The sequence below is a fragment of the Zonotrichia albicollis genome, chromosome 6, assembly GCF_047830755.1.
Source record: "Zonotrichia albicollis isolate bZonAlb1 chromosome 6, bZonAlb1.hap1, whole genome shotgun sequence".
NCBI classification, from domain to species: domain Eukaryota; kingdom Metazoa; phylum Chordata; class Aves; order Passeriformes; family Passerellidae; genus Zonotrichia; species Zonotrichia albicollis.
The window spans coordinates 35,138,215-35,163,594 of record NC_133824.1 but is presented as its reverse complement, the minus strand read 5'-3'; the positions used below and the strand labels follow the sequence as shown (position 1 = coordinate 35,163,594).

The window sequence follows — 25,380 nt, the reverse complement described above, 5'->3', positions numbered from 1 at the left end:
AAGGGTGAAATAGTTTCTAAATAAAACTTAGTGTTGCTTTTTTTAATTGCTTGTTGAGGTTTGTGTTCAGGTAAACCATGTCACTGCAAATATTTTCTATTTAGAAACGTCTTCTTCTCCAGAAATGGAGTATGGACTATTAGATTATTTGCCTTACAAACTACAAACTGTTTATACTGTGCTGTTTTTTGGGGTTTTTTTTTTGTAAAGGAATTGAATACTGTGGTTTTATTAGTACTAATTTTCAAGGCCTTTCTCTCTGGCTACAGTATTAATGCAGAAAAGAAAGTACTACTTTATGTATAAACTGTTTTCAAAGTCTAAAATACATTTCAGAATTAGAGAAAAAAATCTTATTTTTCACTTAAAAGCTGGCTAAATTATCTTTAAGCACAATTCTTTCTATACTGGGCCATGTCTAGCTTTGTAATCATTACTTTTTATAACCGTTTGCATTCAAAATGACTAAAATATTACTTGAAATTAAGCAGTCAGTCACTATTAGTTCCATCATAACATTGCTTTACCAGTGATATTTGGTATCTCTGAATTTTCTTGTTTGAGCTCAGCATAAGATGCAAATTTGACTACAATGCAAACCAGTACAAGAGCTATATAAATATTACATAAAAACAAGAGGATATTTTTAATTGGAATTAGTTTCAACACTTTGAATGATTGTACACAAATTTACTAGGTTCAAGGATGTGTGCATGTCTGTATCGTTTAAACCAATAGAGCCCACAACAAAGTATGACTTGGGGAAAGCCCAAAAGCTAAACTTCGTTCAACCCTCAAAAGAACAGTGCAAATTATCAAGCAGAGTGAAGTAGTGTTAGAAGAATTAAAAAAGAATATAATCATAGCATGCTGCTTTAACAGAATAACTCTTCTGTGAATGGGTTGTGGAGACAGAGCTTACCCAATTTTTGAACAAGGTTTCAATGGTTGAGGCTTGAGGTGCACTGACAATTTCAAAAACCCTGTTGCATTTGTATACTCCATAATAATCTCCAAGAAAGGATTTTAATCTTCAGGGTTGTCAATTGATACCCTTTCACCAGCACAAAAGTCATCATAAAAGAAGGACAATTACAGATCTACTGAATCTAATGAAAGAGAGAAAACTGAAAGTGAATAAAGGAAGTTCATGTTGTGAGCATGAACAGAGGGCATTCCTCTGCCCCAAGCCTGTTCTGCACGCTCCAGCATTTCAAGATTCTAAACAGAGGATTTTCTTCTTTTTCCATCACAGAGAAACTACTATGGAATGACTTTTGTTTGATTTGTGACATCTGTTTGGTCTTTTTTTCTGCCTTCCCAAATTGGATAAAACCACGAAAAAACATCATTCTTAGGTACCGCTGAATTTAAAGACCCTTATTTTTTTTTTAGCAGATTTCAAATTAGTTGAAGTTTAATAAACATGAGCAAGGCCAAACATGAAATCTTCGCCATATAGGATCTGCTCTTACACACAGCTTCCAAAATTCCAGCATTCCAAGGGAAATACCAACAAGCATAGCCATAATGCGCACTGCTGACACTCAAAAATGTCCTTTTCCGCTTCAAATTCCAACAATTCAACAGCTCTCAAAAGAGTTATTGATGAAGCCTCAAATTAGCTGTAAAAGTTCCTCCCATCAGAGGCCTTTTCAAGTGTATTCTGAACTGAATTATCAGCAGATGGGATGTGAATTTCAGCATTTGTAAAATAATTCAGCCCTGTGAACAAAGGATTCTCTGAGGATTTCTTCAGTTTTTCTTCTTAACCTCTCCCAGTAGAAGTAAAGAAAAAATTCTTGCATCATCAGAAAGATGTTTTTCCCTTTTATATACTTACTGCAGTGGTGACCATACGGTTACAGTCCTGTCATTTTAATCTCTTTTTACTCTCCAGTGTTTGTGTGTGCTATTGAATTGCTGCCATACATCACCCCAGAGGAAGAGCTGTGTTTCAGTTCTGGATAATGGATTTGCTGTACCATAATAGTTTTTTACAGCGATTTACCTTATCAGCATAGCCCTTAAACACTGACCCCTTCTGAAATTGAAGACTTTTAGATGGTATCAGCTTGTTACATCCATTTCTACTATTAATTGCTTCAGTTTCAAAGTTTTACTTAATGTAACTTGAACATGAAGAATGAAAGAAAGCTATTAAAATGTGATACTCGCTAGTGCCCATATGGAATAGAGATTCACTCATTTACAGGTTTCACCATATTCCCTTTTCAAACCATTCCCTGTTGTTCAAGCCCACAGAGGACTATAAAGACCTTTTACGTTTGCCTACAGCCTGACTACCAAGACCCTCCTGGAATCAAGAGACACATTTTGAATTGGTCCCAACTGCTCTGCTATTTTCATTGAAAGCACTCAGCAGAACAGCTGCTTTTACTCATGTTTTTAGTCTTCCTTTTGCAGTTCTCCTAGGCAAGACCTACTGATTAAAGCAAAAAAAAAACAAACAAAAAATCCTTTTCTCTCAGAAAAGTACATAGGCATCCGAAGACAGAAAAGAAAATATTGCATATTGAGAAAGGGAGAAAAATTAGCAACAAAAATATATCTGAGAATTCAGAGGTCACTGGATCCAAATTCTTGCTGCAAGCAAATATAGTCATAACTATCAGAGGCTGTCAAACATTGTGCTAATAATTCTCCCTTTTCCCAGAAAGTTAGCTCTTTTCTAGCTAGGCTATACAATAATTAAAATACTCCATCAAAACGTATTCATGCCTAATTTCTCCATTTGCCTCTCTGCCAGCCCCAGATTTTAATGCATTCTTCCTGCTCTGGCACTTACTTGTGTTTTCATGCATTTAGAGAAAATAAACACAGTCTCCTCTCACTTGTCATTTTTCTATGTTAATTATGTCATCCTCTTCCAGACCTTCCTCATAAAGGAAGCCATTAGTCCTCTGAGTATTGTAGATGCTATTGTTTACTGTAATTTGAAATCATCACCTGAATATGGAACAAATAAAAGAGACCTTCACAGTATAAATTTATGACCGAATTTTTTATTTTCTCTACCTTTGCTAGAAATTCCTCCTTCACTGCCTGGAAGAGTTTAAGATTCAATTTGCCTTGGGTGATCTTGTAATGACTGAGCCCCACTTAAAGAACTGACAATTTTCAAAGCTGCTGCTCTATCATACATGCTGATATTAGATGTGAAAAGAAAGAGGAACAAAAAAAACCCCAAACAGAAAAAGGTAAGAAATCAGGCTATAAAAAGCCAGTAGAATTTCAAAACATTTATACCCTTAAAACACATAAATAGTCATACTTAAGTATATAACTTTCATGCTGACTCCTGGAAAATTATGTCTGGACTTCTCTGTATGTCAAGCAATGTATTCATACTTCAGATGGCAATGTAATCGTTGCCTACCTCTACAATAACTGAAGAGTAATCTGGTAAATGGAAAAGAAATATTGGATAACAATTACCTGGCTCAGCTAATATTCAAAAGATGACTCTAAGCATATTAAAAATATCCCTAAATTATGATTCTTTTAAATTGTGTTATAAAAATAGTATTGTACTATGAAATAAAAGTTCTCTTCAGCAAAGAGAGGAAAGTTGATCAGCTACTGTAACCTACAGCCAATATTTGTTGCAAGAGAAAAAGCACATGATTCACTACTTAAGAGAGATGTGAATCACTAGGCTGGTGCTCTTTAGGACCATTTTGGCAAAAAGAAGGTAATTTTATGCATTTTGAACTGTTTCTGTGAAATGTCTTTTAGGGTTTAGGGTAGCATGAACATCCCTAATGGACAGATATTTGAATAAGATGACCATCAAAGCAGCATATCACAAATAATACAAGGTTCATTTTCTTGTCTGTGCAGACATAACAAAAAGCGAAAACTAGAAATGCATTTATGTAAAAGTTCCTCCAATTACAAAACCTCCACCTCAGGTAAGCAGCTATGACATAAAGTGGTTGGGAAAGCTTGAAGCCATGCTTTGCATGTCTCCAAGACTCCTAATAAAAGAATTTTAGAAACAAAGGAGCCCCTTGAAGGAGAAAGCAGATAAAATCTAGAGTAAATAATGCAATCATAATATAAAAGAGAATTTATGAGTTATCTCACAAACTCCTTCCTCAAATTTATTAATTGCATCAGATTTTTTGGTCCCTGTACTTCCTAAGTTCAAAGTTTTGTTAACGAAATGAAGCCAAGCGTTACACAGAACCAAGTGAGCAGTACCAACAGATGACACTGAAGGCAGATTCAAGCCCAACAAGACAAGCCTTTAAATAAAACTTATATCTGATCATTTGGGGCCTGCCATCATTCAAATGCCTGACTGTGCATGTGAGATGTGTATTCTTTGCACATCTCACACATGTATTACACACGGACAAGGGCAGTCCCTCCTCCCTGGTCTGCACGAGACACAGCAAGAAACAAGGTGCAGGAAGCCACCGGGAAGCTGCCAGATCTCCGCCATTGTATCAACAGTTTTCTTTTGAGTCAACATAGGGTGTTTAGTACGTTCAAGTCTTGCTTGGGAAAGGGAAGGTGGCAGGAGTATTTTTCTGGTCAAATCTTTCAAATGAAAGACAAAGTGGGATGGGCAAAGAAGGCTGCTAGTGATCTGAAAAAGAAAGTAAGGGGAAGGTACTTCCTTGACCTGTAAATGGCATAAAAATATTTGTTTTTTTTGTTCTCTGGTTAAAACCAAAGGAACTGAGCAGTCAGTCACTCAATTTTTGCCATTTTATGTACCACATGGTCTTACAACTGTAATACTTGCTTTCAGACCAAGCAAAAAAAAACCCTGAAATACAAAGATATTACAAAGAATATATTATTATAATATTATATAAATTCTGGTTTTTCCTGTACTTTTTCTCTTTCTTCAGTAAAAAGAAGTATCAGCAAAACATATCTTTATTAAAACTGCAACTTGTCATCAGATTATATATATCACTGATATGCTTCTTCTCCTAATGTTTGATAAATTAAGGGGTCCTGACTCCAGAAAGAAGTCTTTTGTGAGAAATAATATTCAGAAGAATGATCTAGAGCTGCATTACCAGCTTTGACTGAGAGTAATATACTCCATGATATACTCCTGCTTGTTCAGAAGCAAAACCATATCTCATTTAAACTTTGAAAATAAGATATACTGCTTTTCCTTTTCTAACTCCTTCCCAGCTGTGTAATCAAGTACTGTCACAGCATCGAACAGTTTCAATACGGTCCAACCGGCACAGAGAAGTTTCTTTCCCTCAGGGAGCAGCAAATCCACACTGGAGCATTTTTCAGGCACATTTCCAGACTGCTTGCCGTCCAAAGCCTGGTTTGGATCTCTCAAGTGCCAAGAGGATTTCCTTCCTGACCTTGAAACTACTCAGTCACTCCTGACTGAGAAGCAGCCAGGATAAATTTTAGGTGACAAAGGCCCACCCTTCCCCAGCAGTACTAGGCCAGTGCCTCAGATCATTTGGAGAGTGAAACACCAACACAGTTATAGCTTCATCTTCCTGCTGCTGCTCTACAACTTTGCTTTGCCAACTGCTGACACAAAGCAAGATGTTTCTCCCAGTTCTTCAAAGTTGTTTAATGAGTGATGAAAGTTGGTAATAGAAATGATTGTTATGTATACTGCTCCAAAACTGACAGAAGAAACACCTACGAGTATTATAATCCCATACTTTTTTCCAGAAATAGAGACATAGAAGAAGGATGTTTAACTGTGCACAACTATCATCTTCCTTTCAGCATAATAATGGTTGTGTATCTCTATAATTAAAGATAATTATAGACTATAAAATTTGTTCAGCGATTAACCAAAAACAAGATGATGCTCTGTGCTGCCAAGACAAAGACATCTATCACTGAAATTTCTCCCTCTTGTATTTGGAATTTCCCTTCATTCTATTTCTGTTGCCTTCAACCTTGCAGTATATCTGCAACTCAAAAAAAACCCCCTGATTTTCAAGCGCCATGTTAAATCTGAGTTGCTCCATATTTTAACCTTAATAGAATAGTGAAATGAGACTTTTACAACTATACTTTAGCCAAAGAAGCACATTTCTCTCTAATACTAAAAATGTGTTAAATGTACATCCAGTAATAATAAATACTATAATCCCTACAGACATGCTCTTCACTAATGCCATCGCAGATACTTTCATTATTAATTCTAGATGCCTAATCCCTTTCTGAATACCTGATTTCCGTAATTTCTATAATTGCATAGATTACTCAGGCTAGCTATGCACCAAATATAATGGTATTTCCTTCTTAATGCTATTTCTCCATTCACTTTAACATCCATTACTAGCATGGCACGCTTATTTCCTCTGATGTGAGTTTTTCAAGAGACATTTTGGATATATTCCTTTGAGGAAAAAAACCCCAGACTTACTATCAAGGTCTTCCCTCTAGTGACAAGAACACGTACAAATGAGCTTACTATTTAACAAGGAATAATTTGGAACTCTGAACTCCTGCTCTATGTTTAATATCTGCATTATAAATACTTTACATCTGCAAAGAGATGAAATATAAAGCCCAAGGTACCAAAGGAAAGACTTCAGAAAGCAACAAAAGACACAAGCACACAAACTGTATTGACATCCAAATTTCTATGTATTTTTGTTGAATTAAATTTAATGCAATTTGCCTTTTTTTTTGTAAATTTAAATTTAGCTGCATATTTGGTTGAAAAGAACATCATGAAGTGAGGCTAGAAGATCAACAGTTACCCTATCTTCTGTTTGTATTGAGGGTTAAAATCCATGACCTACAACTGGTTTTCATGTAATTAAACATTTCCACTGTATAACATAACAACAGATATACAACTGCTTTCATGAGTTTCAATTTGGAATCATATTTATCTTTCTTTGGCAGGAAGCATTAGGAATTTCTCATTTTCTCTAGGGCTGTTTGGCCTAAATTCAAAGGATTTTTTGGATGTACTGTCATCATGAAAGTGCTTCATTTATATTTACATTTCCAGGCCTTCCATGGAGAATGGTACTGAACATTTCATTCATTCCATTTTCACTGGAAAAGTGCACACTGCCTGTTTTTCTCCTCTATGACTGGAAAAGAAAAAATATACTTTTTAGTAATTATTTATTTTCCTTACAGATTTGTTAAACAACTTTTATCTAATGGGTCAGTCAGCATTTTCTGTTCCTGCTATTTGTAAGTTTACCCTCTTGTACACAATACTGACTCCATAGGTCGTTATGGCACTGCATCCTCATTGAAATAATAACAGCAGAAAAAAATCTAATTTCAGTGCAGGAATTATTCATTAACATCCTGTGGCTACTTTGTTAAAGCAAACTTGTTTTTCCTTTGTTTGTAATTCTTCATAACAGCACTTATTTGAAGGGATCAGAAATACTACTGAAACACATTAGCAAACTGCATGTGCAAAAATAAATACGATTGGTGACATGTTTGTCCATTTTGACTCCCAGAAAAAAAATCAGTGGATGAAGGTAGGGAGAACACCTCTAAGGGAATAAAATTCCATTTACTTTCACTTTGACTGAAGAAAGTAGGAGAAAATTCTAAGTTTATGTCAAAATTGAGCCAACTGGTTTTCACTGCTTTTTTTCAAGATGAAGGATGAAAAGGGTCACTCATTTCACACTGCTATCTCTTGAACTTCTCAAAAATAAAACAAATGTGGCTGCAGTCCAAGAAGCTCAAGCAGTCATCCAAGAAACTGACAGTATCTTTCAGGAATGAAAAATGACTGTCAGCATGAGAGACAGTTCTTAGTTTGCCTGTCATTATTTACTTCTAAGGTCTGCCTAGTCTGGGGAGATGTCAAGGGAGCAGCTGTCAGACTGAAGGCAACAGAATTGGGAAAACAACCTAAACTTATATTTGAATCATGATTGATCATAACCTGTACTATGCAAAAAGATAAGTATAATGAGGCAAAACAAAAAAGAAGGAGTTGTGCTCACTCAGTTAAAATAGCGGTAGTATAGGCTAATAGTTTAATTTATAGTTGCCTGGAAATATCCTACAGAAATGAAGTCTCACTGAAAAATAATGATTTGCTGAATTTCAGGTCTTTTAAAGTATATAATAAACAATAAAAAAACCCCTTATTTATATTCTTAACTGGTTTGATTTTCTGCACCTTTTGCCAAAGAGGAACAAAGCTCGAGAACTACTTGAAACATGCTTATCAAGTTTTCATTTTTCTCTACAATTCAGCTCAAAGTATCTAATAAATAATCAGTAAGTATAACATTCATTTTTAAAGCTGAGAGAAGCAAGGGACTCTTGTAAGAAACTTCAAAAACCCACTGACAAAATCCAGTGGTGAGCTAACAAAGTGTTAAGCTTTTCTAGCTCAGTCTAGGAGTGGACTACACCTTTTATTCAGATTGGTTTTGTCTCAGCTATCACTTAATGATTTATCACCTCTTTCAGAGTGGAGCTGACTTCAGTTTATCAACTTAGTTGATTTGTGCCATATAAAATTGATCAGGCTTCTGTTATCTGGGATTTTAAACTGATGGCTAATTCAAATAGTGCACAGGTGAAGAATTTTGTATTCCTAAAATAAATCTGGCGTATCAGAAATTTGGTTTTTGCGCACACAAAATACATCCAGAATTTTTGAAAAAAATCTTTAGAGCCATGATATAACTGTCGAATGTTGTTTTTTTGGCATAATAATTTTGATGGGTTTGTATTTGACAACTTTCTATACCACTGAAGAAATTTAAGTGAAATAGAATTATTCATTTGCAGACATCATAATTTCTTTTTTCATTAGATTAGTAAAACATGAAGATTTCAAGGACAAAATGAAAATTTCTTCTGAAATTAAGTGTAAATATCTCAAAGCTTTAAATAAAAACCTAAATTAAGAAATAAAAATATCATAAAAATAAACATCATGATTTACCTGTTCCTGTGTCTTACCACCAATTCTATTTGCTTTTTTCTACATCTAGGTTTCTCTCTCTCTCTCTCTCTCTAAAGAAACATACATCCTTTTCTTTTTCTTGCTTCACCAGAGCATATACAGGCTACATTACCAGAATGTCAGACAATTTTTCACCTTGTAAAAGATGTAAGGGTGGTGCACCTTTATTGATACACCGCAAACATTATTGAGTATGCGCAAAGATATTAGGTTGATTATTCACAAAATTTGTTAACAAAGTGTTGTTATGTGCAGTAAGTTGTGCTGGGTTTGGCTGGGGTGGTGTTAATTTCCCTGTAGCATATTCTGATAGCATGGGGCTGGTTTAGATTCCTACAATGTAAGTATAGCTTGTTATTACCAGAACCAGCTTGTTATTGCCAGAACTATTCTGAGCTTGCACAGTTCCACTGCAATAAGCCAGTAGCCACCAGTTTTTCTTCCTTCAGGAATTATTTTGGAAATCACAAGGTGTATATATAAGCATCATACAGTTTATCCTACCAGAAGAAAAACAGTACTATTGTTTTCACTTAGTTTCTACGACAGGTTTTGGTGCAATTTTTAAGGTTCTCTTACAATTGACCCGCAACAGATGAACACTTGCTCATATGCACCAAACAAAGAAAATAAATATTTAATGTCTGGACAGTTTATCCATGATGCAGCCAACAATTTGGTTGGTTCAGTATTGTTCTAACCATTAAATGCTGTTATATCTAGCAGATTAGTCTTGGTAGCATCATCAAAATTTAAGCAGATAATTCGTCTGCCAAATGCATCAGGATAAATCACTTGGAATGGATCAGAAGTGAAAAATTATCTCAGAAAATATAACTGACTCTTCCCAGGGATTAAAATATATTAGAAAACATCCTAAATTTTAGGTATAATTGCTGATATTACACTTCCTGTATGTTTCAGGTTCCATATTAAAAGGAATCATGCCTATCACTGTAAGTTTTCAGAAAGACAAAGTAATAACAAATGGGAAGTTAATTTTTTTTTCTTAAAACCTTTGAGAGCAAAGCATTGCATGTACACAGTTCACCAGGGGGACTGGGGGAAAAAAAAAATCTTTCTGCCCCAAATCTGCCAGCCACTCAAAAAACCATACAATACTGAAACTGCTGTCTTCTTTGTTTATTTATTCTGCTTAATTTGACAGTGGAACAACTCTGATTTGTAAATAGTATCTGGCTTTTACTTTTCTTGTGTTACCTTAATCTCTCTGGTCTTTTGGTGAGGCTTTTATTGACATTGCCCCTTTTCGTTTTACCCTTCTTGACCTAAAAAGTAGCATAAGTGAAGTTTGCTAGAATTTTTGTATTTAGCAAAATAGTTTTCTTATGAGCTCAGTAGCTACACACTATGTAGCACAGGAGAAAATTTCTCAAGAGTTAAAACTGAATTTCATGAATGTTTTCCAACAGTAGCAAACAAGACTTACACCTGTCTTGTAAAAATTCAGGCTCCTCTTCAATAGCCTATGTCTGAATAACAAAAGTTCTCCTAAGGGCAGGGCTCTGGAGCTCAGCAAGCCTTATCAGGGAATAAACTCCACTGTCAGCTCTTCCTTCAATTTTTCATTTCAAAAGCAGTATTACCCCTCTTGGTAAAAACAAAACACAAGGAAAGACTGCAGTACATTTATCATACAGTAGTTCTTCATAGCCAGACAGCATGTTTTACAAAAAAAATCTTTGCTGCCATATCCTTTCTTGCATTATTCTTCAAGATTTCATTTGAAGTTCTATTTCTGCAATCTTCTGTAAACATGATTTCCACAAGTTTATTTTTTGGTGAAGGTCTTCTGCACACACCACAATCCAAAAATTCAAGAGATAGGACAGTCTAATCTATTAGTACATATAATGATCCTATTATTCCAGTAGAATTTCACCCATGAATTTGCCAATTTGTCAATACATTGACAGATAGCAATTCTTCCCCTTACACCCCTTACATGTACTTACTTGCTTCTACCATCCCATTCATCAGGTTTCTTTGAAACTTCCTGCACATGTGGCAGACTTCTCTGGGTTTGTAGCCTATTACTTCAACTTTGACTTTCTATATATAGATATACTCTTATTCTTTCTCTTTTTTTAATGTAAAAAAGAACATCGGTGTTGCAGTTTACTAAGTTACTTTGATGAAGTATATTTAGGCTGGTATGAGGATTTCCTTTAATAAAGGGCTATTATACACAGTGATAATGCATCTCTCTTCCTATGCTGTATACAAGCAAATGTGTGGGGCAGTTTTCTGAGAGCAGAAGTCAAAACATTTGGGGGATGGGATCCCCATAACAAAACCAGGGTGTTCCATCTGCAGTCCTTCCTTGCCTTAAACTAGCAACTAACTCTAACAGAATTGCCAACTGTAAGCTGAACAATTATTTAGATTGGGAAAGTCCAACTGCAGCAAGCCCATTGAGCCACATTTACACTCAACAATGCTGAATAATTTATGGATAAGCACACATAGCCTATTACATGGTCAAAAGGAACATGCAAATGCTTTTAAAGGTGTTTGGGGGGGTTTATTCTATGTGAAGTAATCACTTTCTGTGTTTTAGCAGCAAAAAAAAAAAAAAAATGCACAAAACAAAACACAGCAAAAGGTAAATCCTATAAATCCTATAATGCCATGATGGCAAGTATGCTGCCTTCTTTGGAAAATATCAAGCATCTGATAGCATTTAATAATTATCATCTGGAAAGTATTACACAAGACAGAAATAACTGTCAGTAAAGACAGGGAGTTAGCACTCCATAAAGTGTGTCTGATTTGTTCTGTAAAGCTTAAATATTTTTCAGGAAAGCCTTGTTGGGTTTTATTTTCTAAAGAGAGCAAATATAGCACAGATGCAAACATCAATTACTCCATCCAAACAGAACAAAAGGTTACAAAGGTTACTTTCCCTTAGTGAAAACACAACACCTACTGTCAGCAGAGGTGAAGATAAACAGATTTCATTCTGTATTTGTAGTATAATATATCTCCATCATCACTGCATCAACAGAATTTTATCTTTTTGCATGATCCACCACCACTTAGCGTCACTGGATACTCTTTCAATCCATTTCATACATCTGATGTGCCCTCTGGCTACATGTACTGGAAAGAGAGACTTTTGCACTTCATTGGCCATTAAGACAGCTGCTTATGAAAATGAAAGAGAACTGAAAAAAGAAATGTTCAGAATACTATGAGAGAATGTCTATGAGATGGAGGAGTAGTTAATGACATTGAAATTGAGTCAGCATGGTACCAAAGCTGCTTTGAATTGTTCTTTAAAGTGTTCTTTAGGGTCTAGGAGGACAATAACCCCAGGAAAATAGAAGGCATAATGAAGAATTAAAAAAAAAAAATCACTCTCACCCTGAATGACGTCTTCTCTATTTGTCCTCTTTTTTGCTGCTGATTCATAACATGCACTGAGAAGTAACAAATATACATTTGCTTTGGCTTGGCAGAAAGGGCACGAAGAGTGCACAAAGTCAGAGCTTGCTGCTCATATTTCTGATCTTTTCCAGGTCTCTGGCTAAATGTTTCCATGGAAGCTTGAGAAGTGTCTCAAAATGGACTAATACAGTGAAAGGGAGACAAAAGTTGCTTTCTTTTATATTTTCTATTTTTCATATAGGAAATAGAAATTAGGTATTCACCATTTTTACACCACTATTTTTACCAATTGTTTTACTAAGATATTAGCATTAAAAATATGTATCGTAATTGGAGCATGAAACGTGGGCATTTATCCAAGTTAACAACATTTGAAACAGAAAATCATTTAAGTACTTTCTAATAGAGATGCCAGGAGTATGAAGCTTGTGTAAAATCCCATATTTTGTTAAGTGATAGCTTTGTCTCATAGTAATCTCAAACACAACTACTCCCCTAGGAAAAATCACAGCATCCTCAAATGGATTTCTTTGACACCCACTTTTCTGAAGTTACTTTAAATTTTTGACCCTTTTTTTTTTCCTTTCAAATCAAACCATGTAAAACTCACAGAAAAACAGTTGTCTCAAGTTGAGAAAAATCAAGAGAGGGATATAAGAGTATCTAATAGCTAGGATTATACCTGCATTGAGATGTCTGTCTCCTATAATTCAGACCAGGGCATTAGAACAGACTACTCTTTATCTCCAGAACTGTTACAGTAATAGGTTTGGTCAGCTCTTTGATTTAATGCTGCTCTTCACATTCAAAAGAGTTTTCCTACCAGCTGTGTCCTAAGATGCAAAAATGTTGTACTCCGTCTTTGCATTGTTATGGACTCACTCACAGCTCACAGGCTGATTGAAAAGAGCTGCTGCAGACCATTACAGAAAGTGCTACCAATCTTTACTACTCTGGGCTCAGCCAAGGAGCTTTCCAAAAATTATACCCTCAGAGCCTTGAGACAGCTTGTGGAAGCTCTCTCATTCTGTTACTGAGACGTTTTAGCTGTTTTAGCTGTGTTCTGGAGAACAGGAGTGATCCATTTTCAGGTTCATGGTGTGCAGCAGCAGGGACATTTAAAGCTACGCTGCTGCTCTGATTCATCTCAGCTGTGTTTAGGGTGGCAGTAGCTGTATTTTTCACATGATAACATTCACAGATGACTCCAGCCACAGGTCCCCCCCATGAATTAAGATCTGTGCATATCTGGTAGAAAACAATGCAAAGTTTATTGTGATCTAAGCTTATGTAGGTGACAGCTACAGAAATGGGGTAACTGTTCAATAAAATGTCTGCTTAATAAAACAATTCATAGCATTTAATTATTTTGTGTTAATCACCTTGTGAAATTTCAGGTGTTTCCTATGTTATTGCACCTTTGCCTTTTTCTGTGCAAGATGAGCTAGAGAAATATGTGCTTTATTTATCAATCGTGTTCTTTATTTGCACTCATATTAGCCAGCTGTTGGTGATTTACCATGTATTTTTAGCTATATCACCTAGAAAAGAAAACTTCTTCACCAGAATTTATTTTACTATTTCAAATGATGTTAAGTAGCTGATATTTCTCATAAACCTGCATTTTCACTTGCCCTTCTTTTCCTCTCCTACTATTCTCATTACAGTGGGAGTCAATGTGAGAAAACATATGGCTGCTTCAGGTAGAAGCATGTGGTCATAGCCATACCATATGTAACAGCATTGTTTTCTTAAATACTAAGACATGGTACCTTAAAAAAATATAATATAGACATACACAGATAACCAGAATGACTGAGAATGAATTAGCACAGACATTTGATTGTGAACAGTATCTATCTTCCAAAGGAACAAAATAGAATTAGGTAGCAAACATGAGTGAGTGACTATGTGTGTGGTGGATAGGTTATTGGTAAATTAATATTCCAGAACTCTGAATAGATTTGGAATTGAATTTAGTGAAGAAATTAGTTTAGTTTTATTTTAGCCAAATAGCATTATCCAAACTTAATTACTCTTCTCCAATGCTTGAAGTATTTCCATTTGCAGAAGTGACAATTCTCTAACAAAATTGGCAATGAATACCAGAACTGAAGTGATGCATCTTCTTTATGACATCGATATTTAGATTATTTAGACAGACATATATATATAAATCACAGCCTGGCATCTTATCTTTGAGGGAAGCAGATATGCTAGAAAAACAACTGTGCACATCAAATGTAAAACTATACTACCAAATATTTACCTTAATTTTTTATGAGAAAAATAATAATAACATATACTATGGCCACAACAGAAATGCATATGTAAAGCTGGAATTTATTTTCAGGTACAACGCAGTTTGCAGAGATAAGGAGCTAAAATTCTTTGTATCCATTTTTCACGCCACAGATACAACTTTACCATATGAATTCCGTCCCTTTGCTCAACAAACAACAAATGAGAGATACTCTAGTGATTCTTACCAAGTGTATCCGGCTTCTTTTAATAAAGCAGTTTGGAACATTTATCAAACAGAATTGTAACAGAATGAAACTTCAACAAAGAGAAGGATTGTCAGGATGCCAGTAAAACAGCAGCAACAAAGAAGCACCCAACAGCAGTTTTGATATCAATACCTCAAAAATAGGGAATTTCAAACATCACTTTTTAGAACTGCGGAGAAGTGCAACTCTCTTACACTTCTTTGTTATATCAGGTTCAAAGTACTGTAAGACATCTATCAAAGTTTTCCATCAAAACAAGATCGCTTCATCGGCTATCTGGTCTTGGCACACACCTCGCTTCCAAACCCAGCTGCAACCTTTCAGCTGACACCCAGCGCATGGACAGCTGCTCCCTGTGTTAGGGCCAAGCTGCCAGCTGTGTGACAGCAGCCCTGCACCTCTGCAGCAGCCAAGACAAGCAACAACTGGAAACAAGAGAAAACTCTCTAGCAAAGCAGCATCCCTGAGTCGGCACCAAAAAAACTTCCCTCTGTTTAGCAGAAAAATAGTCCATAACAAGTATATACAAAACCAAACTACTTTCCTCTTTTTCAGTCACCTATGAGAGCTTTTATTTCCTTGGCCTAAACGATGACAGGACCATATAACAATAAGGGCTTAAGAGCTAAACAGTGCTTCAAGCCTGTCTGCAAAACCAAGAGCACTCCAATCGTGGCAAATCCAAATTTGGAATTGCTGTTCTGACATTTTACAAGACAGTCATGGAGAATTACAGTGGATAACATGTTTTAATTTCCTCATTTTCAGAAGCTGTTTGTATGTAAATATATCAAAGCTCTAAGGACACAAGTGGGGGATCGGGGAGAGGGGGGAAGGCATTTGCCAACACTTAGGATATAACTTAAGAAGCTTCAGCTTGGTATCAACCACGTTGTACCTACCAAAAATATTTTAAATGCCAAGACCATAAACTGACCAAAATATCTTATTCCTGTTCCAAAGAGACTAGGATAACAAAATAATTTTGTAGTAATTTTACTGTCAGCCAGATGTGCAGTCTGAAAACTGAAAACCTACAAATGAGTCAGTAGAGCTTTTCATTTTTGTGAATAAAGTTGTATTTAACATGTGATTCATGGCATCAATAATATCTTACTAAGTTGATGAGGATGAAAGTATCTAAGAAATGCAAATACTTAACAGAAATAAAGAACAGAAATAATAGAAATGAAGTCAATTTAATTTAAGCACATAAAAAACTGCATTTAATATACGTGATGGTTTATGACAACTAGATTTACTGCATGTGGTTTTGATGTATTCTAAGCAAAGCCTTTTTATATTCTTTCACTTTTTGCCTTGGGTGTGTGGAAGCAGCTCAGACACCTAATAATATTAGCCATACTTTCTCACAGGCATTAATGCCTGATACATTTCAAATCAATTTTTAATAAGCCCAGTACCTCAGCAGTCTGAGAAAGACTGAAAAAATTGTGTCTGGCTCAAAACAACTATGGGATGTGTGGGAGGGGGCAGATCAAGTTCAGCAAAGGTGGAATAGTGCTCTGCCCCACACCCCATCCCCCTTGGAGCCTCTAGTGCAGCTGTCAGTCACTAGCACACTGGAAGCAAGGTCCCATCCCTGCTCTGCAGGCCCAGTACAGCCCAAGCGTGGCTATCAGAGCAGAAGCACCTCCTGAGGAAGGATGGCCACAGCAGGCCAGAGCAGAAAAAACACAAAGATTGCCCAAAGATGCACCTGGCTGTGTCCCTTATTACTGGGGCTTTGGAGGAAGCATTCTCCTAATTATTTTCCATCATATGGGAATGATTTATGATTTAACCAGAAAAAGAGCTTTTTATGATTTAACCAGAAAAAGAGCTTCTTGTGACTGGACACTGGTACATGAGGAGGTCCTAAAGCTACTGGATTTTGAGACAGGAATATATCAAGCTCTTGGCACCATTTATCCAGAGGACCCTTTGCAGGTTTAGTGGGGTTTGTCCATGGGCTGTCAATTCATTTGTGGCAGCATGGACCGGAGGATCCTACTCATCCAATCCAATTTCACTCACACAGCTTGAAGGATGCTGAAAAGCAAGACTCTGTAAAAGAAAAAGGGTGTGTGGTGAAATCAACCCTACAAGAAGCAGCAAAATTGTAGGAGAGCAGACAATAATACTGAGAGGCCCCTTTAACGTCCTTAAGACAAGGATTTTGGGCACACCACCCTCTTTTGGGGTAGCACAAAGGGAGACTGTCAGGAAGTGCATGCTCAGATAGAGCATTATAGCCACATTCACAGAGGGGAATTGTTTTCTCTCCCCAACCCCACCGACCTCAAAAGGGTGTTATTAGAAGCAGATATTAGGTAGCTAAGATTTGCTAGACTAAAAGCAGCAGAAGAAACTGAGAAATGTTACTAAATTAGCTATAAATTCAAAACATCTTTGACAATAATTCTTTTGTTCTTCAAGCTGGCCCTAGAAATCAAAATGATAATCACAGAAGCCTATCAAAAGCTTTCATGTAAGTGTCTTTCTCTGAATCACAAAAAATGTTTGCTAGAGTGAAGCTGTATAAAGTATGCAGTTGAGACTCCAATAAAAACCTAACCTATATGAGAGTGCTCCTATGCAGAATGCACACAAAAGTGTTGGCTTGGGTGCACACACTACAAATTCCTCACCTTCAGACAGTAATTGAAACTGATGAAACATCAAAGCTTTATAACTACTTGAAACACCATCACTTCTGCCTCAAAAGGAAAAGCTAACCTCAGGCCTTCAACCTTCCAAATTAATAACCAGTCCTTAGAACTTAAGGTCTTTATTAGATGTTCAAATCTAATGTTCTTACTGTACCTCCTATGGTTTCCTCACAAAGTTGCTTAAATAGGAAGAATTATTTAATTCCTAACAATAAACTTGGACCAAAATAAAAGAACAACATTGTGCACATTTAAAAGTATGCGTCAATACATTAGCAGCAAGGAAACATATTATTATTACAAAATGCATGCCCAAAATTACAAGGCTTCAAAAGCATTTTTATTTCAAATCAGCTTTTAAAGAGTGTGATTTGTCTAACATGTTATTAGGACCTCTTCAGATGAAAGGAGAAAAATGGATTAATAACAAAGAGCATGCTGATTGAAATCTAATTTCTATTATCACAGCTAAATGATGTTTTTGCATGCAGGCTGAAGCTGTGTATTTTGAGATATGCAGTCCCCTAACACAATGTCACTCATTTCTGTGCTCTTACTTAGAGCAGTTTCCTGTTGAATTGAAAATAACAGTGCCTCAAGTAACTACATAGCATAAAATGCTTCCAGTTAGAAGCCAAGACTCTAACCCGAGAAAATAATTAAATCAATCATTCCCAAACAATGTTTTCAGCTGAAGAACAATATCCATATGAAATCTCTTTAAAACATTATGTACCTGGATTATTATCAGCACTACTCAGATCATTATATTTTCACCCCCCAAATCACACAGCAATAAAACTCCTAACAGAATTTCTATTCTATTCTATCAAATAATGATTAAAAAATAACAAAAAACACACAGAACAAACTGAATCAGGCAGAACTCTAGCAAATGAAAGATATTAAGGCAGTACAAAAACAAAATATCATGAGCTGCCCTGGGTTCACAGATCCTCAATGTACTGTCAAGTACTTAAAATTCCTGTAAGCTGGTCTGGAAGTTGGGAGTTAACCCCAGAAGTGAAGCACCCTGAGCAAGACAAGCCTTTTAAAAGCACAGAGGGCTCCAGACCCAACGCCATCTTCCAGGCCTTCAGAGTTCCTAGGAGCTACTTCTAGCACCAAAACACCCCAGCTAGGGGCACAGTCAAATTTCTGCCTTGCAGGCTTTGTGGTATACAGCTTCCCTGAGAGAACTGTGTTTAATTAGCTACCAGTGGAAAAGCACTGTTATTCCTAAAGGTTATCAGGAAGCCAGTTGGGATGAAAGGCTGAGGACACAGATTTTAGTTTCCACAAATCTGCATTTTCTGATGTGAAAAAAACACCTTTTGCAAAATGTAGATCAGTTCTCACTAGTACTGACACCACCCTGTGGCTGCCAAAATTCCTATGATTGCTGCATGTGCTGAAAACCAAACACTTGCGGCACGTGTGTTTAGTTGTCTTGTTAGCTCCTAGACTGAGGGGGCAGTAAATAAATTCGTACTGCATGCAGCACAGCTTTTGCTAACCTTTTACAACAACAGGAACTAAGAGTCTTCCAAAAACCAGAGAGAAGGAGCAGGCATCATAAAATTGTAATAGCAGAAAATGTAAACGATGGGATGTCCCATATGGAAAGTTGAGTCTTCCTGATCAGCTATAGCCAGTAGCTATGCAGTCATTTTAGGTCAGCTGCAACCTAACTCTTAGTCTGCACAATAAAATGGTACTAAGACATTTAATTTTTTATTTCAAATTGATGGCTTCTATCACAAAATCTAATTAACATATCAAATAAAAGAATTCATCTTCACAACACAATGAAGAAAAATCTATTTTTTTCCTTAACAATGAAAACCTTGATCTTAAATCCTATGATCACGACACTGAAAGTATTTATGAATCAGAAAAAAAAATTATCTAGATGTTGATAAAGGGATGCCCAGTTTTTATTTTTCTGTCTGTCTAGTCCTCTAGGAAGCTACAAACATCGGTGTCAACTGCTCAGCTAAAACAAGGAATTTTCATGGCACATCTAGAACTTTTTTTGTCCAGAGACCCATTTTGCAGCTGCTTCTTGTCATTTTTTCAGTAGAGAGCACAGACACACTGCAGTTTCCATTGCATAGCTTTTGCATCCCAGTTTGAGAATGCCCACCTATAGTTGAACACATTCAAAACACTTGTTCCTTCAATTGATAACTTATTTGTGAAAATACCATCTTATATTAGGTAGTTTACTTTTAGTGTAGTTGGAAAGTTCACCTGAACAAAGACAAGTTGGCTGGCTGTATGTCAAACCTCACATTTAGGTTCTGACTAGTCACTAGATGTGGCACATCACCTCAGCCAGTGACATCTCTTCTACTCATGGACTGGAGCATTTCTAAAAACAGTGACAGAAATCATACTGAAAACACTGAAAACCAGGATGTTTAAAGTCCTCTTTCTGTGTGAGTGCATGACTATTTGGATGACAGATAGTCAGTCTCCTAACACTGGAACCCATGAATTGTCCCCACAAAGGTCTATGCACATAAAAGACCAAGACCATGCCTTGAACAAAGCTGAATCAATTAGCCTTTCAAAAGTCAAACAAATAACAGAGATCCAACACGAACCTCAAGAACTGTGCCTTTATCAGGCAGGAAATGCTTACGGCAATGAAATCAAACAACAACAGGAGAAAAGTTAAGTCTGTTGTTCCACTAGCAATACCAGAAACATGCTGCTACTGAGCAGCGACACTGTTCCACACACATCGCCCTGGCAAACAGCAAACGAACTTTTTAGCCTCTCTTTCTGTGCTAGTGCAGTAAGTCAGAGAAGGTCATTAATACTACTTAGCATCTCCTTCAAACTGAAAATTTTAATCAGATTTTACACTTCTGTCAGACACTGTGTAGTTGTGCCTGAAAAGGTCACAATACTGCTATTTTGGGGGGAAGCTAACGCATAAAGGCACTTAGTGCCAGATCATTTTGCTGAGCAGGTAGGCCCTGTATAAATTTTTTTTTTCAGAGCTTTGCTTCACAATTATGATGGATTTTAACTTGTGCTTCTATGAATCTGCCTATGTGAAGCTTACAAATGATGAGTAGAACCTGATGAATATTAATGTGCTAAGTAAAACAAGGGGATAAAAAGATCTTCCAAAAGGTATTGCCACAGACAATCTGCCACTGTCACAGCTATCACTTAGCTGCTGCTGTGATAAAAAAAATACATTAAGAAACATCTCTAACCAATGGTTTCCTTGCTAAAATCAAATAATAATCACTACCTAAATTGAAGATATAATCAGGGTTACAGAAAACTTTAACTTACATGTTGTTCAGAAGACCCAAGAGAACATCAGTCTGTTTTCTTTCTGACTCAATAAATAATCACAATTTCTTGCAATAAAAGAATTCATTTCTGAAAGACAAAAATAAAGAACAAAAAGATAAAAGTGAGGTTAAATTATTCACAGTTTTTGGGGGGTTTTTTGTAGCCATACTGTGATAATAATATGAAAATACATTACTACAGCTGGGAAATTTACAGGAACATGGTACAACTTCATTAAAAACCCTGCACAATTACATCTTCATTTGTAAGGGAAGCAAGCTATTAATATTTTTTTAATACTCAAGGTACGTTCAATGTATAGGTTAGTGTTACTTGCACTGCAGGGAGTTTAATATTTCTGTTTTATTCTGTACCACCAAGAGCAAAGGTTTTATTTTCAAGAAGCAAGCATTCTCAATTTCTACCAAAAATGCCTTTCACATATAGTCTAACAGAAAATGGGATCATGTCCAAAAAAACCCTAACATTTTTCTTATGTAAAAAAAAAAAAATCAGAATTTCCTTGAATATTAATGAGAAAAGGATCTGAAGAAAATCCTGCATATTATATCCCAGCATACCTTCCTTTATCCCTTTTCAATATGTATTAATGAGAACACATGAAAAAAAAGAAACAGGTAGGCTGAATAATAGACTCTTGCAGTAAAATCAATTTAAGAGTGGAATAGGCTGGCAAGAAAATGAAGACTACTCTATACATATATACATGTGAATATATACTCTATATACAGTTCATTTCTACTGCTTTGAAAGAAGCTTAAGAGGGCATAACTTTCCTTCTAGTAGGAAATTATACTGATTTAAAAAAATCAGTACCTGTAAACAAACCCTAGTTGGCAAGTCTTGTTTCTTATCCTAAAATAACAAAACATTATAAGATTTCCATCAGTGTTGTGACTTACCGTCAACAGGGAATTTCAAGCATTTTTGACAAGTGAATATATTCTTTCAGATTCCTGAATATTTTTAACTGAATAACTAAATTATTAGGTTTCTTTCCTTACTGTTTGTGACCCCTGTGAACCAGTACTCAGCCATCCCACAGATGAGGACACTAAACAAAATAAGGGAAAAATTACTTAGAAGATTTTAGTAATTTTTAACCTTTCAAGACTGAGAAAAGATATTACTGAGGGTAATATTTTCAATGAGAGAATATGTTAGGTTGTGTCTACCAAGTTCACACACCCTCTAAAGCTTCATCAAATTCTTACAAAGAAATAAGGGGTGGCATGCAGGTTCTCATGGAATGAGTGCTGGTAGCATGACACAGCTTTCCAGTTTTGTCAGCATTTTATCGAACAGTAATTCTGACATCCTGCATTTATCTAACCATAAAGAAACAAGACTGGCTACAAGCAACTTGATTTAGTGGAAGTTGTCCCTGCCCACAACAAAGGGCTTGAACCAGATGATCTTTAGAAGGGCCCTTCCAACTCAGCCTATTCTATGATTCTTTTATTCCCAATAGCCTCTTGCCTAGTTTGACAACTTCCAGTTGTTCAAAAGTCATGTATGGGTTCACAGAAAGTAAAAAAATGCATGAAACACAGTATAACTATCTTTCCATGTAAAACTTAGGTATCTGTAGCCTTTCCCTCACCAAACTATATCTTATAAGAAAAAATTTCAAAAGATTCATTCATGCACAGCTCACCTACTTTGACTTTGATAGAAATGTCTCCACAGGACCAACTAAAATATAACTTAGTCCTGCAGCAGTTCAATGCAGCCTTTCTGCCTTGGATAATGTAGTGAAGCTTTGTTTCACAACCATGTGTGTGGGCACATAATATTAGGACTGCCACCTAATAGTATAGGTGTGGTTAGGGCCTACAGTGACCACACAGAAATATCTAGCCCTGGTAGCATCTGCTTATTGTGAATATACAGAGTATGGAAGAAAAGATCACTAGAGTAAAAACATTAGAAATTTAAGTGAGAAAAAAATTAAATGAAACCAGAGAAATGTAAAAATTGGGGGAAAAAAATCCATTTAGTGACATTTAAGAAGTCATTGGTATGGCACATTACAAAAGATAATTCAGGGAAGATGAAGATTAGAATAGTTTTAATAAGAAATAAAAATATTAAGTCCTCTAAAATAGTTCATCCCACAGTCCATGCTCAAGTAGTGACCAAAATTATCGCTATTCAACGTGAAGAGCTGAAACCAATTTTCTTCTCATGCAAAAACATTCTATATTTTAATAATCACTGCTGAAAGTTTAACACTGGGACTTTAGGGGGAAAAGCAGTAAGAGAAGAATGAATTAAGGTGAGATACTCTATATATGAAACCGCATTTAATCAGCATGATGCAATATTGACGTAATTATAAAATTTTACACAAACATTAGTCAAGAGTGTTATAATTAGTGCTGTCTACACTGCAGAGGGTCTTGAGCTTGAAACATTGTAGCTAAGAGAATGATAATGATTAAGCATGGCAAGCTGAAAGACCGCAAAATGTATATGATGTTTTCAACATCCATGCCCCCAGAGCAGTGTAACTTACTTTTATTTATTAATAGTCTCCAAATGCAGGACTTCAGAAGAATTCAACTAATCAACTAGCACATACACTCATCTACTGAAATAGAATCAAGGATATTCAGCCTTCTGCCTACTTGCTCTCTAGTTACTTCAAGAAACTATTAGCAGAGAACATCCATGACAGTACTTCTCCATTGTTCTGTTATCCTTAATATTGTATGGCCAATATTTAAAACTAGAAAATAAAAAATACAAGTTCCTGTGTCAGCTGCAGTGAGAATGAAAACAACCCACTCTTCAGTGTAAAAACCCACTCTAGAAACCTTGGGTAATTTCACTGGCTTTTGTTTCCTACTATCACAACATCTGTATTTATCAAAACTTCTCCAGTGCCCAGATGTAAACAAAATGCCCCACCCACAGTTAAATGGAAATATCCCTATGTCATACATACATTTCTATTGCATTTGTACTTCGTTTTATTTTAACTTGCCACTTCAGCAGCGGAGTAATGTGTTAAATGTACTTTATAGTCCCCTAAAAGGCCCAGCTAGGTGCAATACTGACTCTTTTCAACTTGTCTGTCCTGCAAGTTCTCCAACACTAACAGTTTCTAGTTACTCAACTACTTCCAATTTCAATTATTATTGCCTGTATTTTAATTCATTATTAAAAGTAGGCTTTTAATTAACCCTTTTTCATGATGATTCACTGAATAACTCATCTTTTTTTTCATCATCTTCCCTTTATAAAGTCTTACAACCCTTTTTGTAGCTATAAGACCCATTTTGACCCAATCTTTCCAAATTTATCCTTAAATAGACATTTCCTCTCCACATGACCACATCTCTATGTTGCTTTTCTACCATGCTTTTACGGTTTGGTTTTGGTTTGGCTTTTCTTGCGGGGGGGAGCAGTTTGCAACAAAGGCAACCCATAGCATTACCATGCAAGGTAAATGAAGTTTTCTAAATGACAGAAAGAGCAGCAGAGTTGACACAAGGCCTGCCAATTAACCCACAACAAAATGCGTTCGGTGCTAGTCAGTCCTTTTATATTAACATAGAGGAGCATAAGGTAATAGTGTAGAGGAGACTAAAACAATGCTTATAATGAGCAAAATAGGGAGAAAATGTAACAGCAGAACTATTTTTTTGCTGAAAAGAAATAAAAAAAGACTGAAGTCTGCCAAATTTCAGTAGTGTTGGGTAAACAGAAGGGCCAGTTAACGACTTTGCGTCAGGCTGAATTTTCATATTGAAAATGAGTTAGCATACCTGAAGCTTATGAAATATTGCTCTTACATTTCAAATTATTTCTTTCTCTTAAAAACATTAGAACACAAATACAGCAGTGCCATGGACAACTTTTCAATCAAAATCCCTCTGAGAATTCAGAATGCTACTGTCTAAGAGCCAGCACAATTTAAGTACAAAATAATTCAACCCTGCACTGGTGTTACTAAAACAAATTTCAGAAGTTATACAGCTATGCTGAATTAACCGGAAGAGCTCTGGTTTTGGTCAGTATTTCTACAGCTCAAAAGCTAAGAAGCAGATAATGTAATTACTACAGGAGAGCTTGGGTAGTTTTATGCTTTATCCAAAAGGAAAGGTGATAGCTTCAAACTATCTTTCTAAGGCACTGGTTCCACACAGAGCCATTAAGGTACAGTAGTGCCTGCAATTCACAAGCTTCTCTGCTTTCAGCTTTGTTTGTTTTACAGCTGCTGCACAAGGAACAATCAGTGAAAGCTGCTCACAGGAAGTGAATTGAGCAGCACTTTGAACTTCCAGGAGTCATACAGACCTTCTCAGAAATTAGTCAGTTCATTGCAAGAAGTGCTGTCTGTCCCTGCAGGAACTTTCATGACATCAGGTGGTGTTGCTTTGGGGTTTAACAGTTACACTACATCTCACAAATAAATTACAAAAACTGGAATTTTTCTTTTGCAAAACCACTAGAGAGATTTACTCTTTCCTAGTGCATCCTCCTGCCCTCTTTCCTTAAC

At 36.1% G+C, this 25,380-nt stretch overlaps 1 protein-coding gene across 8 annotated transcripts in view; it reads right to left on the bottom strand.

Moving 5' to 3' along the window:
- LRRC4C (leucine rich repeat containing 4C) overlaps positions 1-25,380 on the bottom strand; it is a 484,719-nt gene that overhangs the window by 261,827 nt on the left and 197,512 nt on the right. For all 8 annotated transcript variants that reach the window (XM_026794930.2, XM_026794919.2, XM_074543192.1 and 5 more), the window contains exon 2: positions 20,850-20,939. The gene's annotated coding sequence lies outside the window, so the exon portion shown is untranslated. The remainder of the gene's footprint in view (positions 1-20,849; positions 20,940-25,380) is intronic.